At 47.9% G+C, this 15938-nt stretch overlaps 1 protein-coding gene and 1 non-coding gene across 3 annotated transcripts in view; both read right to left on the bottom strand.

Moving 5' to 3' along the window:
- Positions 1 to 15938, bottom strand: part of B4GALNT3 (beta-1,4-N-acetyl-galactosaminyltransferase 3) — a 79192-nt gene that overhangs the window by 49722 nt on the left and 13532 nt on the right. The window lies entirely within an intron of this gene.
- TRNAV-AAC (transfer RNA valine (anticodon AAC)) lies at positions 6688 to 6760 on the bottom strand. The gene has a single exon. It is a non-coding gene; the product is annotated as a tRNA-Val (tRNA).

Raw genomic sequence — 15938 nt, 5'->3', positions numbered from 1 at the left:
AATGAATGAAGGCAGTCATGGAGTCTCAGGAACAAAGCCGAGAGACACCAGAAGAGAAGACAGGAACCAGAGGTGGGCAAGGGGCCGAGTTACCACTGTTTGCTTTCCGGGTCCACCGCCTGAGAGCCTTTTCTCTGCCACAGTCCTGGACAGGTGACGTGTGACATCCACGGGCACAGGAGCTCTCAAGGAGCCAACAAACTCCCACCTTTCCTCCGCACCTCAGGGAAGCGCACTGGAACACCAGCAAGGGAAAAGGCCACGATCCGGCTTTAACTTACAGGTACACATATAAACAAAGTGTACGCTGCCAGTCAAGTGTGACAATGTATTCATGATTTTAATATACACATCTTCATGAACACTGATATTTTTGTGATTCTTAGTAACCGAGCAGCCCCGGCTTCCATCATTTCATGGGAATACAACTCAGAAAAGATAAGGAAATTCCCCAAAGGCAAGACTTAGCCCCCAGCCGCTCTAGCAGTCAGGACCACCATTAGCCTACCCTGTGCCTTTGTGCCCTTCCTCCAGGCGTGCAGCTTGCTAAGCAGAGCTCATGCTAGATTTTGGTCTCCACTCACTCCCCGGAAGGGTAGCATTTGTGCAGTATACCACCTGCACAACTGTACACAAAAGCCCCGAGCACAGGCTGGAAATACAGTGCGTACTTCCCAGGGCTGACATTAGAGGTGATCACATGTCACCGAAGGCATGTTTGAGGTCTAGGTGACTCTTCAGTTCCTTATTTCAGCTGGTGCATTTGGGGAGGGTGCACCGGTCAACTGAACCAGGGTTAGCCATGAAAGTGAAGGTGATTAAGGGAAAGTCCCAGGAATTCGGGAGGAAATGAGGAACCCCAAAGAGGGCGGCTGGAAGCCTCCCCAGTAAGGTGAGCCCCTAAGCCAAAACCACTTCAGAAGAGCAGTATATTAAAGTAACTAGGAGCGCGGATCCTGAAGTCAGGCAGACTTGGATCCAAAGCCTGACTGTTACAGTCGGCCTGTGAACTCGGGGCAAGGCACTGAACCTTTCTGAACCTCAGTTTACTTATGTGTAAAAGAAAAATAATACCCACTTCACAAGGGGGCTTTCAAGATTTAAATGAGGGGAGGGTCAAGATAGGGGCAGGGGAGTAAGAGGTACAAACGTCTATGTATAAAATAAATCAGCCGCAAGTGTGTAGAGCACAGAGAGGGAACGGAGCCAATGCTTCATCTTAAGTATGAAAGGAGCATAAACTTTACAAATTGTGAATTACTATGTTGTACACCTGAAACATATAATATGGTACAGCAACTACACCTCAATTAAAAAAAAAAGTCTTAGACATCAAGAGACAAAAGACAGAACAATGGGGGGATGTTGTAAATGAGCTATTGCACAGAAAATGCTTCACAAACGGCATTTCCTGCCAGCCCTCCGGCACCGCGCTTCTGCCCGCGCCTGGAGCTAACACTCCAGGTCTCCCGTCCACCCCCGACCCCTAAGCCCGAACCAAAGGGGCCAGGGGGGCGCTTTCACAGTAGTCCCAAACTAAGTGGAGTCCGGGTCTACATCCTGTAAGTGCTCTGATTGACGACTCTCGCTTGTGGAGGAACAGACACCCCAGGCCGCCCAACACCAGGCTGCAGCCTCTCTTCCAGTTCAGTGTCCCACACCTGCCCTCAGGGGCCAGATGCAGCTTTCGGTGTTGGTGCCACTTGCTCATTGACGTGGCTGGTGACTGGGGACCGATTTGTGGCGCTTCCTTCCTCCCTGTCTTCCTGCCCCAGCTTCCAATACTACTCATGGGTTTCTGAGGCCAGGAAAGCCACAGCCCTCAAGCCGTCCAGGTCACACCGGCATGTTGGCCTCCGTGCCCTGAGCTGTGGTCCCTTCCAGTCCCGCACGGCTGCTATGGAGCAGCGGGAAATGGGAGGAGGGGAGATGCAGAGCCCAAGGACTCCTGAACCCCCGGCTCCCAAATTCAGGTTTAGGGCCAGGCAGGTAGAGTTCCCTTGAACGCAAAGGGCTGGCTGTTTGGAAGGCTGGAGCCGCCGTGTGAGCCCGCTGACTGACGATGCTAAGGTTCCTCCCGCTTTCAAGGAGGGACAGTAGGCCCTTTCCTAGAGATGACCCTGCCCACAGGCGGAGTGACCAGTGGAGAAGTGCAGTCCTGCTGTCCGACACGGGCGCTGCGGCAGTGGGGCCGGCAGTTCCCGGAGATGCAGAAGGCCCACCGCCCACCTCTACTGCCACTGCTACTCTTACTGTTTTTTAAACTTCTTCCAAATCTTGACGACTCAAGTTTTAAGAGATAGAAAATGCACCCGAGGCAATGTTAAAAGCTCAAAGAGAAAGGCAGGAAACACTAAGGAAAGTGGCTGAGATAATGACACAGTTTTTAAAGTCTTCACGGACAGAGTGGGGAATTACTGAAAGCTTTCCCTCCAGGATCAAAACAACATCACATCTCAACGTTGCACTGAAGGTCTTAGCAACCACAGTAAGTCAGGGAAAAAAAAAAAAACAGGCACAATGACAGGAAAGGAATGAATAAAACTGCCCGTATTCTTAATTCAAAGATTATGCCCTTAGAAAACCTAAAGCAATTGACAAGCCATTAGAATTAATGAATTAATGAGCAGGGCTGCAAGATACAGGGTCAAAATACAAAAATCAACCTTATTTTCTACATACTATCAATAAACAATAAGAAATTGAAAATAAAATTTAAAATAGCAATATTTACAGAGCATCATAAAACATCTAATATATTGGATTAAATTTAATGAAGTATGTACATGGACTTGACATTGAAAACCACAAACCACTGTTGAGAGAAATTAAAGAAGGCCTACACAACTGAGAGAAATATTCCATTTTTGTGACTTGGAAGACTCAGTAGGGGGGATGTCCATTCTCCCCAATTTCATTTCATTCAAAATCCCAGCAGATTTTTATAGAGCGTAATGAGCTAAAATGATTCTAAAAATGTTTGGAAGGTGAAAGGGCCGTAAATTGCCAGGACAATCACAGAGAAGAAGGGAGCTAGAAGGCTTGCTTACACTGTAAGATCTCATAATTCACAATAAAGCAACAGCAGCTAAGACAGCGTGATCTGGGCACCACATTTGGACTGCTTGAATAGTCCAGCAGAGAGTCTGGAAACACACACACACAACTGATCTTCAATAAAGACTCGATGCAATTCAACTGGGAAAGGGAAATAAGGAAATCCTTTCAACAGAGTTAGAACACGTAGATATTCGCATGGAAAAAATTAACCTTAATCCGTATCTCACACCATATAAAAACATTAATTCAAAATAGATCACAGACCTAAAGGGAAAAGCTAACTTTCTAGAAGAAAATATACCCAGAAGATTATTTCTCCATAACCTTGGGATAGGCAAAGACTTATTACCCGAGACATAAAGGGCACTACTGATAAAACAAAAACAATTAATCAGACCTCGTCAAAACTAAAAACTGCTCATTAAAACACAAGGAAAAAGCCTGACAGTGTGGGAAAAATGGGTTCGACAAAGGACTCATATCCAGAATGTAAAAACACTCCTACAAGTCAATAAGAAGACAACTCAATTTAAAAATGACCTAAGATTTAAGTAATTCATGAAGATATAGGAAGAGCCAACAAGCAAACAGCAAGCTCCTCACCTCACTGGCCACCCAGGAAATGCAAAATAAAAGCCTGAGACACCACCTCCTACCCACTTGAATTATTAAAATTAAAAGACTGGTAACACCAAATGTCGCAAGGATGCGGACCAACTGTGACGCTTACACCTTGGTAGTGAGAATATAAAACGACACAGGGGAGGGTGTAGCTCAGTGGTACAGTGTGTGCTTAGCATGCACGAGGCCCTGGGTTCAACCCCTGGTGCCTCTCTGCGTATAAAAATAAATCTAGCTACCTCTCCCCTCCCGCCCCGCACACCCCGCTGCCCTGGCCGAAGAAGTAAAATGATACAGATACTATGAAAAAGCTTGGCAGTTTCTTATAAAAGTTAAACACGTACCGACACTATGACTCAGCAATCTGCCCTTATATACCCAAGAGAAACGAAAGCCTATGTGTATACAAAGTGTTGTACAAGAAAGTTTATAGCAGTTTTACTCATAATAGGCTAAACTGGAAAGAACCCAAATTCCCATCAAGTGAAGAATGGATAAATAAGTTGCGGCTTAGCCAACATACAGAATACTACTCATCAATTAAAAGAAAACAAAAAACAAAAAACTCTGATGTAAGTGAACAAGTCTGAAAGCCATTTCTAGCAAAAGGTCCCAGACACAAGAGTCCATTACTGTATGACTCTATTCATATGCAGATCTTGATAAACCCGTGGTAAGTTGAAAATATCATAAATCAAAGACGCATTTAAACACCTGACCTACCACATATTATAGCTTAGCCTAGTCTACCTTAGACTCAGTGCTCAGAACACTTACATCAGCCTACAGTTGGGCAAAATCATCCACCACAAAGCCTATTTTTTAATAGTGTTGACTGTCTCATGCAATTTATTGGGGACTGTACTGACAGTGAGAAACAATGATCGTCTGGGTCCAGGATGGTTCTAAGTGTATCGGCTGTTCATCCTCGTTATCTCGGAGCTGCCCAGCATCACGAGAGAGGCTCAGAGCCTTGGAAAAGATCAAAATTCAAAGTATGGTTTCTACTGAATGTCTATCACTTTTGCACCATCATGAAGTCAAAAAATTAAGTCAAACCATCATAAGTCTGGAACATCTGCATGAAGTTCAAGGACAGGCAAAGCGCATCTGTTAGAGAAATCAGAAGAGTGGTTGCCTGGGAGGAACTGACTGAAAAGGGGCTTTATTCACCGCCCTAAAACTCCTCTGTGCTCTGCTTACTCATGCTTCCCTCTGCCCTAACCCCTGGCAATTACCGAATTGTTTTCTTTTACTGTCACAATTTCACCTTTTCCAGAATGTCAAATAGTTGGAATCATACAGCATGTGGCCTTTTCAGACTGGCTTCCTTCACTTAACAATTCACATTTAAGGTTCTGCCATGTCTTTCACAGCTTGACAGCTCACTGCTTCTTAGTACACTGCCTGGATGCACCAGTGTACTGACCTATTCACCTGCTGAAGGACATTTGATTGCTTCCAAGTTTTGGTAATTACAAATAAAGCTGCTATAAAAAGCTGTGTGCAGTTTTTGGTGTGGACACAATTTTTCAACTCCTTTGGGTAAATACCAAGGAGAAGGACTGCTGGAATAGGTAGTAAGAGTACGTTTAGTTTTGTAAGAAACAGCCAAACTGTCTTCCAAAGTGGCTCTTCTATTTTGCATTCCCACCAGCAATGAATGAGAGTTTCTGCTGCTCCACATGCTCACCAGCATTTGGTGTTCTCAGTGTTTGTGATTTTGGCTATTCTTACAGGTATGTAGTGGTATCTCACTGACGTGTTAACTTGCGATTCCCTAACAGCATATGATGTTGAACATATTTTTCATATGCTTACTTGTCGTCTGGATGTCTTCTTTGATGAGGTGTCTCTTTGGGTCTTTTGCCCATTTTTAATCAGGCTATTCTTTCTCTTACTGTTGATGAGTTACAGTCCAATGTCAGGTGTCTCTTGCAAACATCTCCCAGTCTGTGGCCTGTCTTCCCATTCTGTCGACCCCGATTTTTGCAGAGCAGAAGATTTCAACTGCACTGAAGTCCAGTTTATCAGTTCTTTCTGCCTCTGGTGTTACATCTGAAGCCGCCGCCGCGCCCACAGTGAGACGGTTTTCTCCTATGTTATGTCCCAGGAGGTTCACAGCTTTATGTTTTGGATTTTGTGATCCATGTTGAGCTGATTTCTGTTAAAGATGTAAGGTCTGTCCTAGATTTGTGGGTTTTTGGGTTTTTTGGTTTTTTTTTTTGCGCGTGGATGTCCAGTTGTTCCAGCACCATTTGCTGAAAAGACTATCTTTGCTCCATTGTGTGAGCTCTGCTCCTTTGTCAAAGACCAGTTGACTAAATGTGGTTCTGTTTCTGGGCTCTCTGTTCTCTTCTTTTGATTTATTTGGTGACTTCTTTATCGATACCACATTTTCTCGATTACTACTGTAGCCTGACAGTAAGTCTTGAAGTTGGGTAGTGTCAGTTCTCCAACTTTGCTCTTCTCCTTCAACACTGAGTTGACTATTACGAGTTTTTTGCTTCTCCATATAAACTTCATTTTTTTTTTGGTGGGGGGAGGTAATTAGGGTTATTTATTTATTTATTTTTAGAGGAGGTACCAGGGATTGAACACAGGACCTCGTGCATGCTAAGCATGCGCTCTACTCCTTGAGCTATACCCCCCGTCCCGCCTCTCCATATGAACTTTAGAATCTTATTAATTTCCATAAAATAACTTGCTGAGATTTTTCACTGGGATTGCACTGAATCTATACATCAAGTTGGGAAGAACTGACATCTTGACAGTCCTGAGCCTTTCTATCCATGAACTTGGAATCGCTCGCCATTTATTTAGTTCTTCTTTGATGTATTTCATCAGTTTTGCAGTTTCCCTCGTAATTCTTGCACATATTTTATTAGACACAAGTATTTCATTTGGGCGGAGTGTTCTAATGTAAATGGTAATGTGTTCTTACTTTCTTTTCTTTCTTTTTTTCTTTCTTAGCAGGGGGAGGTAATTAAGTTTATTTGTTTTCAGAGGAGGTACTGGGGATTGAACCCAGGACCTCGTGCATGTTAGGCAAGTGCTCTACCACTGAGCTATACCCTCCCCGCTATATGTTTTTAATTCCAAATTCCTTGTTCATTACTGGTATATGGGAAAGAGGCTGAACTTTTGTGTATTAATCTTGTACCCTGTAACGTTGCTATACTTGCTTGTTAGTTCCAGTTTTGGGGGATTTGTTCGTTTTTGTCGATTCTTTCACATTTTCTACATAGGTGGCCTTGTCACCTGTGAACAAAGATGGTTCTGTTTCTTTCTCCCCCACCTGTGTACCTTTTATTTCCTTTTCTTATCCTACTGCATTAGCTAGGACTTCCAGTATAACGTTATCTGTGAAACATAAGAGGTTTTATTTTACTTTCATGTATTCATTCTCCAGTGCTCTTCCTTTCTTTATATAGATCTGAGTTTCTGACCTATATAGTTTTCCTTCTCTCTGAAGAACTTCTTTTAACATTTTTTGCAAGTATACTGGTAATAAATTGTCTTAATTTTTGTTTGTCTGAGAAAGCTTTTCTTTCTTACTTTTGAAGGATAATTTCATAGGGTACAGAATTCTAGGTTGGTGATTTTATCCTCTAAACACTTTAAATACTTCACTCTCTTCTTACTGGCATGGTTTCTGAGATGTCAGATGTATTTCTTATCTTTGCTTCTCTGTAAGTGAGGTGTTTCCCACCCAGTCACCCCCAGCTTCTTTCAGGGTTTTTTCTTTAATTTTTTTAAGTTTAAATCTGATTGAGAGAAGGGGATTTATCTTGCTTGGTGTTGTCCAAGCTTCCTGGATCTTTAGTTTGATTTCTGACATTAATTTGGGGAAATTCTCAGTCATTATTGCTTCAAATATCTCTTCTGTTCCTTCCTCTCTTTACACATGTTATACCTTTTGCAGTTGTCCCACAATTTTGGGGTAGTCTGCTCTGGTTCCTCCCCTCCTCAGTCTTTCTCCTTTTTAATTTTCAGTTTTGGAGGTTTCTATCACCATCTCCTCAAGCTCAGAGATTCTTTCCTTGGCATGTCCAGGTTACTAACGAGCCCACCAAAGGCAGTCGTCATGTCTGTTGCTGTGGTTTTAATCTCCACCATTTTTTTAATTCTTATAATTTCCATCTCTCTCCTTACATTATCCATCTGTTTTTGCATGCTGTCTACTTTTTCCATTAAAGCTCTTAGCCTATTAATCATAGATTTAAAGTTTCCTGGTCTGGTAACTCCAACATTTCCACCATTGTCTGACTCTGGTTGTGATAGTCAGTCTTCTCCAACCGTGTTTTACGTCTAGTAAACTTTTACTGAAAGGCAGACAGGATATGCTGGGTAGACGTGCTGCACTGCAGTAAGCAGGTCTCTAGGGATGGGACGGTGAGGTGCGGGGGAGGGGAGTGTTCTCCAGTCCCACGATGAGGTCTCAGTCCACTGGTGAGCTGCTGCCCTGGGACCGTGCTTCTCACTCCCTGCCCTTTGGTGGACAGCATGGCTAGAGTGGGCTGGAGTTGGGTATCTCCCTTCCCCCAGGCTCTGGTAAAACAGCTCCTCCTAGGGCAGACCTTGTTAAGATGAACAGAGAGGGTACAGCTTAGCATGCATGAGGTCCTGGGTTCAATCCCCAGTACCACCATTTAAAAAAAAAATTACATATATATATATACACATATATATATAAATAAACCTATATATTTTAATATATATAGATTTGTATATATATAATTTTATATATATATTTTATATATATATAGGTTTATTTATATATATATACATATATATATATAATATAAATATATGTACCTAATTACTCACCCTCCCCCCAAAAAAGGACAAAATGCTCTGGCACATTTCAAAGTGAGTCCTTTCCCTTCCCCCTGCCAGAAGCATGAGGGAATTTTCCCCAGTATTCACTGTAGGCGAATGAGGACCTGGTAGAGCTCCAGGAGGTAAAAACTCACGGAAGTGTAAGGCTCCCCTCCATCCCACCCCCCCCATGACTGGGCCCCCTGAAGATTTTGGTTTTTTGTTTTGTTTTACTGAGATGTAATTGGCATAATTAAAGTCTACAGCATGTTGATCTGACGCATTTACGTAGTGCAATAGCATTACCACCATAGAGTTAGCCAACACCTCTACCACGTCACATAACTATCATTTCTTTTTTTGCGGTGGGAGCAATTATGATCTAGTCTCTCAACAACTTTGATGTTTATAACTCACTATTGTTGACCATAATCACGGCGCTACGCATCAGGACTCCCCCCTGAAGTTTTCAGCCCTCAGACGCGTCCACACCGAGCCTCACGGGTTACGTTGTTCCACCCTGATGCTGGTTCCCATGGAGGCTTCTGCTCCAGTGCGCTTTGTTTTCAAATGAACTCTATTTAAGTATAATTTATATACAATAAAATGGACCAATTTAAGTAAACAGTTCCATGAGTGCTGACAAAGGCATACGCTTGCATAACCTCCATCCTTTGCCTCCGTTATTAAGCTTCCTGGATGATCCAGCTTGAAGCCAGGGCTGGGAACCACTGCTCTGCTGTTCTCGGTTGCCAGCTGAGGCCTTTGGGACTGCCAGTTCTGAAGTTATTCACTCATTTCTGGGTCTTGGTTTCTTCACATCTCTTGTGCCTGGACAGAATAGCTGTGAACACCACCCCAACACAAGACTCCCAATTTGCTGATTCCTCATATTACAGAATCAGGCTCAAAGTGGAGACAGAAAATTTACTTAAATGGTCATTTCACCTACTCTTCACATACCTGTTGAGCAGCTACCCACTGCCCAGAGCTGGCTCCTCCCTCCCCGTCCCTCAACTTCAGCTGCCCTGGGACTGCAAGGACCTCTTTTCTCTCCTTGCCCCTCCCAGGGAAAGCAGCAGCTCCTCTTCCATCAGGGTGTGATGGACAGCCTGGCCGGGGCCTCTGTCTTCATCCTCCCTCCCCTCCACTCGTCTGAGTTCTCTGCATCATTTCAGTCCCAGTTCAAACCCCACCTCCACCACAAAGCCTTCCTCCCCCAGCTAGATTTCACCTCTCTTACTTCTCCCAGGCACCTGAGCACATGATCACGCTCCAGCTGCCCGGAGCACTCACCTTCCTCTAGTTGTTTCAAACAGTCGAACTCAATTAAATATGGAACCAGTTGAAGACTTTCTTTGAAGGAGGCACAGTGCTAGGCTGTGGGCAACAGCACCATGGTGACTAAGACACAAAGCACATGGTTCCTGCCCTCACGTGACAGACTCTAAACCAGTGTAACAAGCTTTACCCAAGGTGAGAGGGTTTCTGGGTGCTGGGGAGAACGTGTCAAGCGGAGGCACTATTTCTGTTGTGCACATCCACCTGTGCAAGAACACAGACATAGCCCTTGGAATGCCAACTGCATGAAGTCACACTGCCTTGTGTCCCCTGCATTTCCCCCTCACACAGCATGAGCAACTCTTCACTGGCTGAACCTGAACTCATAGAACAGGTACCACTGCACAGCTATGGGGCCATTACAGGGGCAATAATTTAGCATCCCCCAACACCAAGCTGCTTTTTTTTTTTTCATTTTCTCTCCTTTCCTGTTCCTTGTCCCATTTCCGGTCTTCCCTGGCCTAATCCTGGACTGGCCTGGGGCCCCGGGGCAGTCTGGTCCTTGCTCAGCTGTGGACTCCCTTTCCTCTTCACCACCCTTTGTTTCTTAGCTCATCCCGTCTGGAGAGAAAGGACAGACCTAAGGTGGCCTGCCTTGGCTACCTGTTGGAATCACCTGGGAAGCAGGCGGTTTCCCCGCCCCACAAATCTAGTTGATTGACTTGAAGCCAGGTCTTGGGATGGACAGCTCTTCAAGCTCCCCAGGTGATTCAGACGTGCAGCCAGATGGAAAACCACTGGGACAGACTAAGGATTTCAAAGCCTCCACCTTCTCAGCTGAGGGGGATGGTCCCCAGAGATAACCACCAGACCTGGCCTGGGGCCAACAGAATGGCATGGCTCGCGCTCGGGGTGGGCCAAGGATTGGGGCCTCCTATCTGTAGCATCTCGGCTCTGGAGTGGATGCCAGGACAAAGTTGAAGCCAGCCTCCTGGAGCAGGCGGGGAGACGAGAGGCTGGTTAACGAGGAAAGCTGAGAGCAAGGAGAGACTGCCGGTGAAACAGGGGGTTGCGCGCTCTCGGTGGGGTGGGGGGAAGATCAGGGGAGGCGCCAACCGACGCAGTGTTAGCTCTCAACAAGTGTCAGCTTTCACACTGACATGGTGCTTTCACACTCAAATCCGCTGCATGAAAAGGAGCAGCAAGTAAAAAGAGTTCCACTCTCCAGACTGGGAAGCAGAAGTTCGCAGAAGTTTAGCGAGATGAAGTGCCTTTCCTGCCCTCCACCCCCACCCCCCACCCCACGGGCCAGCTGCCTGTGCAATCAGCTCATGGAATGACAAGGATGTCCACACTCAGACTGACTGCAGAGGTGCTTCACCGCGAAACCCCGAACGAGGCAAGCAACCTCTTGAACTTCGGCTTTCTCACCTGCAAAGTGGAAACTATATAAAGGCTTCTACCCCCGACAGAGGCATTGTGAAGACGAAAGGAGCACGCTGCGAAGGATACACAGGGGGCTGTGATTACGGCGGCGGCCTTAGCACGTCTCACCTGTCACGGATAACCCATCTACTTGTCTCTCGCCTCCTTACCTACCAGCCCAGGCCATTTTCCTCTAGTTTGTAAACTCCCTGTATTTTTCAGTTACTTTTTAAAAGAACCAGATCATACATACACAGGAATATATGCAAATGGTTTAAAGACTAACACCTGTGCCCCATCCGTCAGCCCAAGGAGCAGGCACAACCAGCTCCTCTGAAGCCCTTTGTGCCTCCGTCCAGTCACCCTCCATTCCTCTCCCCAAATAACTGCTTCCTGAACTTTGTTTCCTTGATTTTCTTTTTATCAAAAACAGATGAGCCCTGGCAACTACTTTTTCATCTCTGTATCTTTGGAATAGTGAACTTTACAGGTAGCAACGGTTGGATAAATGAAGGAGTGACTGTCCCAGCAGGACTAGAACTGTTAACTCTTGGGCCAGTTTCTCTGGTCCTCAGTTTCCTCAATTGTAAAAGGAGGGACACACTCGATGGGTCCCCTTCCAGCACATCTACGGTTAACCCAGGAGGTTTCCCTGGGGGACTCGGCTGGGGAGCCAGATCGCAGCTGCCAACCAGCATGCCCTGGCCCACGAGTGGGCTTCACACGGTAACACAGGTGCCAAGTACCGACCCCTTGAGTTCCTGGGGCAGCAGAAACCTAGGGCTGGCTGCATCCAACCACAAATACACTTAACTCTTTACCCCCATAAGTGATGCAAATATCTTCTCTTGTTATTTTCTATGTGCGCCAACAGGAAAAAGGTTGGAGAAGCACTATATTCGACTATAAGCTTGGTGGCGAGTGGGAGCTGGACTTGGACCCAGGACAGTGTGGGGATTCTCTCTCCTCCCTGCCGCTCCGTTCAAAGGCCCACTGGCCCACTATCCAGGTGCCATATCAGTAGTTTCTGACATATAGGGCCACCTAGAGAGATGCAAGACTGAAACATCCTGAAGCAGGAGGAGAAAGGAAGGCTTGGAGGAAGTGGCGGCTTCGAGGCCCCACCCCTGTGCAGAGGGACCCCTGTCCCAGGTCCTCCCTGCAGCTGGGACAGAGGCAGGAATGTGTCCTGAGAGCAGACCTGCAGGGCCGGGGCCGGGGCTCCCCGCAGGCGGCCCAGCCCAGCTGCCGGGCCAGCCACAGCTGTTGGCAGGGAGTCTCCAGGTCTAAAATTAGCCTCCAGCTCTCCACCCAGGCAGTTCCACCGCGCACTCTGGCAGACAGCCCTGCGGTGAGGTAATGACTGGGCGCCTGTGTGCCTCAGGGCAACGGGGTAGAGGAGGCAGCACCCATGCGGGTCAGCCTGGGGCTGGGAACGGGGACAGAAGCAGGAGCTCGTGTGTGTGGAGCCTGCGTCCTGCTTTGCGTCTGTGTCCCATGGGGACACCCTGTCCTGCGCTCCAGGCACAGCGCGGAAAGGAACACAAACTTCTCCTGAGAACTTCAGACGTGCCAGGTTCTCAGTCCGCCACCACAGCCTCGTGGGGTCAGGAACATCACTCCCATCGCACAGAAGCCACGGGGATGCTCCCCAAGTCAGGGGCCCTGGGAGGGAATGCTTTCGGAGGGGCAGCCTCCCCCTGGAGGGGCAGCTCTGGAGGCAGAGCCCAAGCCCGTGACTCACTGACCCCCACCTCCAGATCCCTCCGCTTCTGATGGTCTGGTCAGGAAGCCAGTGGCCAGAGCTGCCAAAATAGGCGGCCAACCCCGTGGCCAACGCCGGGCAGAAGTCTCTCCTCCCCTGGGCTGAGCACACTGAGGTATTTATGTGAGGGCTGCCCACAGGCAGGGAGGGGCTGGGCGTGAGGCTCCAAGGTGGGGACTTGTCAGAAGTACAGTGGCGAGTCGGAGGGCTCCAGAAAGAGGAGCATGGTCACCAGGCCTGCAGAAGGGACCCCAAGGCCGCTCAGCCCCTCCGAGCCCATCTCCCCAAGGACCACGGCCCAGGGCTCATCCGACCTCACCCTCCCTCCCTGCCCCTGCCTGTGGAACCCATCCTCCCAGTCCCAGGTGAGGGGGAAGCGGACAATGAGAGACAGAACCCCAGCGCTGGTGCAAATACCGCTCTCTTTGGGAATAATGTCAGAGCCAGAGGGAAGCCCACGCCCCAAGGAGCCGAGATGTCTCCACTTGCAGAGGAGGAAAGTCAGGTCCAGAGCGCAGGACTGACTTGCTCAGTCTCAGAGCCAGTTCTTACCAGAACCAAGACCAGAACTCAGGTCCCCAACTCCAGCCCAGGGTTCTCACCCCTGAGGAAGTGCTTAAAAGGAAAGGCCACCCGAGTTCTCCTCTAGGCCTGGTTCTGTGACACGGCCTCCCCTCTCCTTCCGCTAAGACAGGTCTCAGTCCATCGCACAACAGATCATGCAAGCCACCAGTGACCTCCTGCTCCTCTGCCGGACGTGCCAGGTCTCACCTTCGGAACCTCTCATCTGCACCTGACACGCTGCTCCCCTTCTGCTTGTCAAGACCCCATAGCAGGCAGACCCCTCCCTGTATCTCCCTCACTGTTCATTCTGTCTCCCTCGCTGGCTGGTTCTAGGCGGCCCAAAGCCCCCTGCCCCCAGATGTATCCCCTTCTGGGGTGACTAGGCTCCACGTCTCGCTCCCCCACCCCAGCTCTGGCAGTCCAGGCAGCATCAGCTGGTCGAGGGGAGGGCTCTGGGCAGGACAGGACAGTGGCACCATCAAAGCACAGCCATGAAACCAAAGGCCCTGAGCAGGGGTTGCATTGCCCGGTGACAGTCTGGACCACACACCGCGGCCTCTGGGCTCCTGGACCACCCACATCTCTCACCTGTCCTGAGCATCAGAACTCTTCAGCGGGCCTCCCACCTCATCGGTGGGCTGCATGGGTTTGTCTGTGCCAGGCACCTCTTGCCTTCCTCTCTCCTCTAATACAGGAGCAGCAGGCCATACAGGCTGTCTTCCCCGTGTACTCCAGGATCCAGCCCCCCCGGCCCCGCCCCTGCCGGCCACAGCAGAGGACACCTTCCCAAGCAGGAGGAAAGGACAGACCCTCCTCCGGGAGAAGGAGCGCCTCTGACCCTAAAGTGCACCTGCCGCCCAGGCTGCTCCGAGCTCCGGCGGGGTGGGGGGGTCCCCTGTGGAACAGGGACCATTTTTCCGTCTGACCATCCACTCCCTCCCTCACATGACTGGCTCCTGGAGGCCCTGCCAGCTGGGGAAAGGGTTCACCATCCTGGAGCTTTCCAAACCTTCTCAGAGATCTGAAGGAGCAGAGTATAGAAAAACCACCCCTGGAGGATTTTCTTCCCTCCTTGGTTTTAGAAGAAACAGCTTTGGGGTTTTTCCCTGCCTCTCAGGCCTTCTAACATCTAAATATACCAAGCATAATCATTTCGAGCAAACCAAGTTATATATAATATATGTTTATCTTGCTTAACTAACAGAAAACTACTCTACGGGTGCTAAAAATATTTCATAATTGTTTTCCTAAAAATATTACAGTGCATTTTCATTTCCCAGAAATTGACTCCCCCACTTTTTGTATCAACGAGCACCTTAGGCCATTTATGCCCATTTCTTTTCCTCAAAGTGGTAAACATCAGCTTCCAACTGAATAGCTCTTGCTTCTGTAAACGCTCCCCCCATAACAGTCGGGTGGCTTTTCCTAAGGAATACAAGTAAAGCTTCAACATTGTAGAATGTTCCTATGCAAATATTTCTCCAATTTTCATGCATTGGAGCAAAGTTGAATTCTTATTTGCCCCGCTAAATCAAGCTTGAATATTATTATTTTTTCACCTCCTCTCTGAGCTCTTCCCCAAACATGTTCCGAACCCACTTGTTGCTACCTACCTGCAACTTTTCTTCAGTTTGTCATCCATTTCGTCTCTCACCCCCTCACAAAGAATTGCCAGTGATGGTCTTCCATAACCCAAGGGCTGGGGTTATGAAAATGCCCGCCCTCGACAGCTTGTACCTTTCCTCAGAGATGAGGATAAAGGAGAAGATGACATGTTTTCAAATTTTGTTTGTATTTTTCTGCCAAAGGGTTTCATGATTCACGTGATCCAGGATTCTTCTGATTTAAAATCAGCTTCATCTATTCCCATTCCCAGCCCTCCTCAACTCAAGGAGGTGAGAGGAAATCATAATTCCACTTGCTTTAGCAGAATGGGCTCTGTTCTGAGGGCGGAGGGTGCAGGGTGGGGGGTGCGAAGGGACCTGCCGGATGAGGAATGTCACGTCTTGACTGCCCTTTGCAATATAAGGATTCAACATCCACAAGGGCTTCCTTACAGGTGACCCTCAGATACCAGCACCAGCGCAGCGTATCGCCGGAGGATTTTGGAAAACCCACAGATCACCTCCAGCAGCAGCTGAGCTGGGCACATGGTCCACTCCCAGCTAAGCGGCAACAACTTCACCTAGTTCACTGGCAAGAAAAGATAAACAGATCTGAGCACCAGTCCTCTACACACTTGGCGCACACCAGGAGAAAACACTTCACAAAACTCACACATTAAAAGGAAGCTTCTCAGCAAACACAAAGGCACAGTGAGAGCACGCCCAGGGACCAGGAGTTCCGGCCCCAGCCCCGCTCCCGGGCGGCTTGCTTAAAACACTCTCAGCCTCAAATTCTT

This window comes from Vicugna pacos, chromosome 34, assembly GCF_048564905.1.
Source record: "Vicugna pacos chromosome 34, VicPac4, whole genome shotgun sequence".
Classification (NCBI taxonomy): Eukaryota; Metazoa; Chordata; class Mammalia; order Artiodactyla; family Camelidae; genus Vicugna; species Vicugna pacos.
Note: the sequence above shows the minus strand (reverse complement) of the source record. Positions and strands in the feature narration are given on the sequence as shown.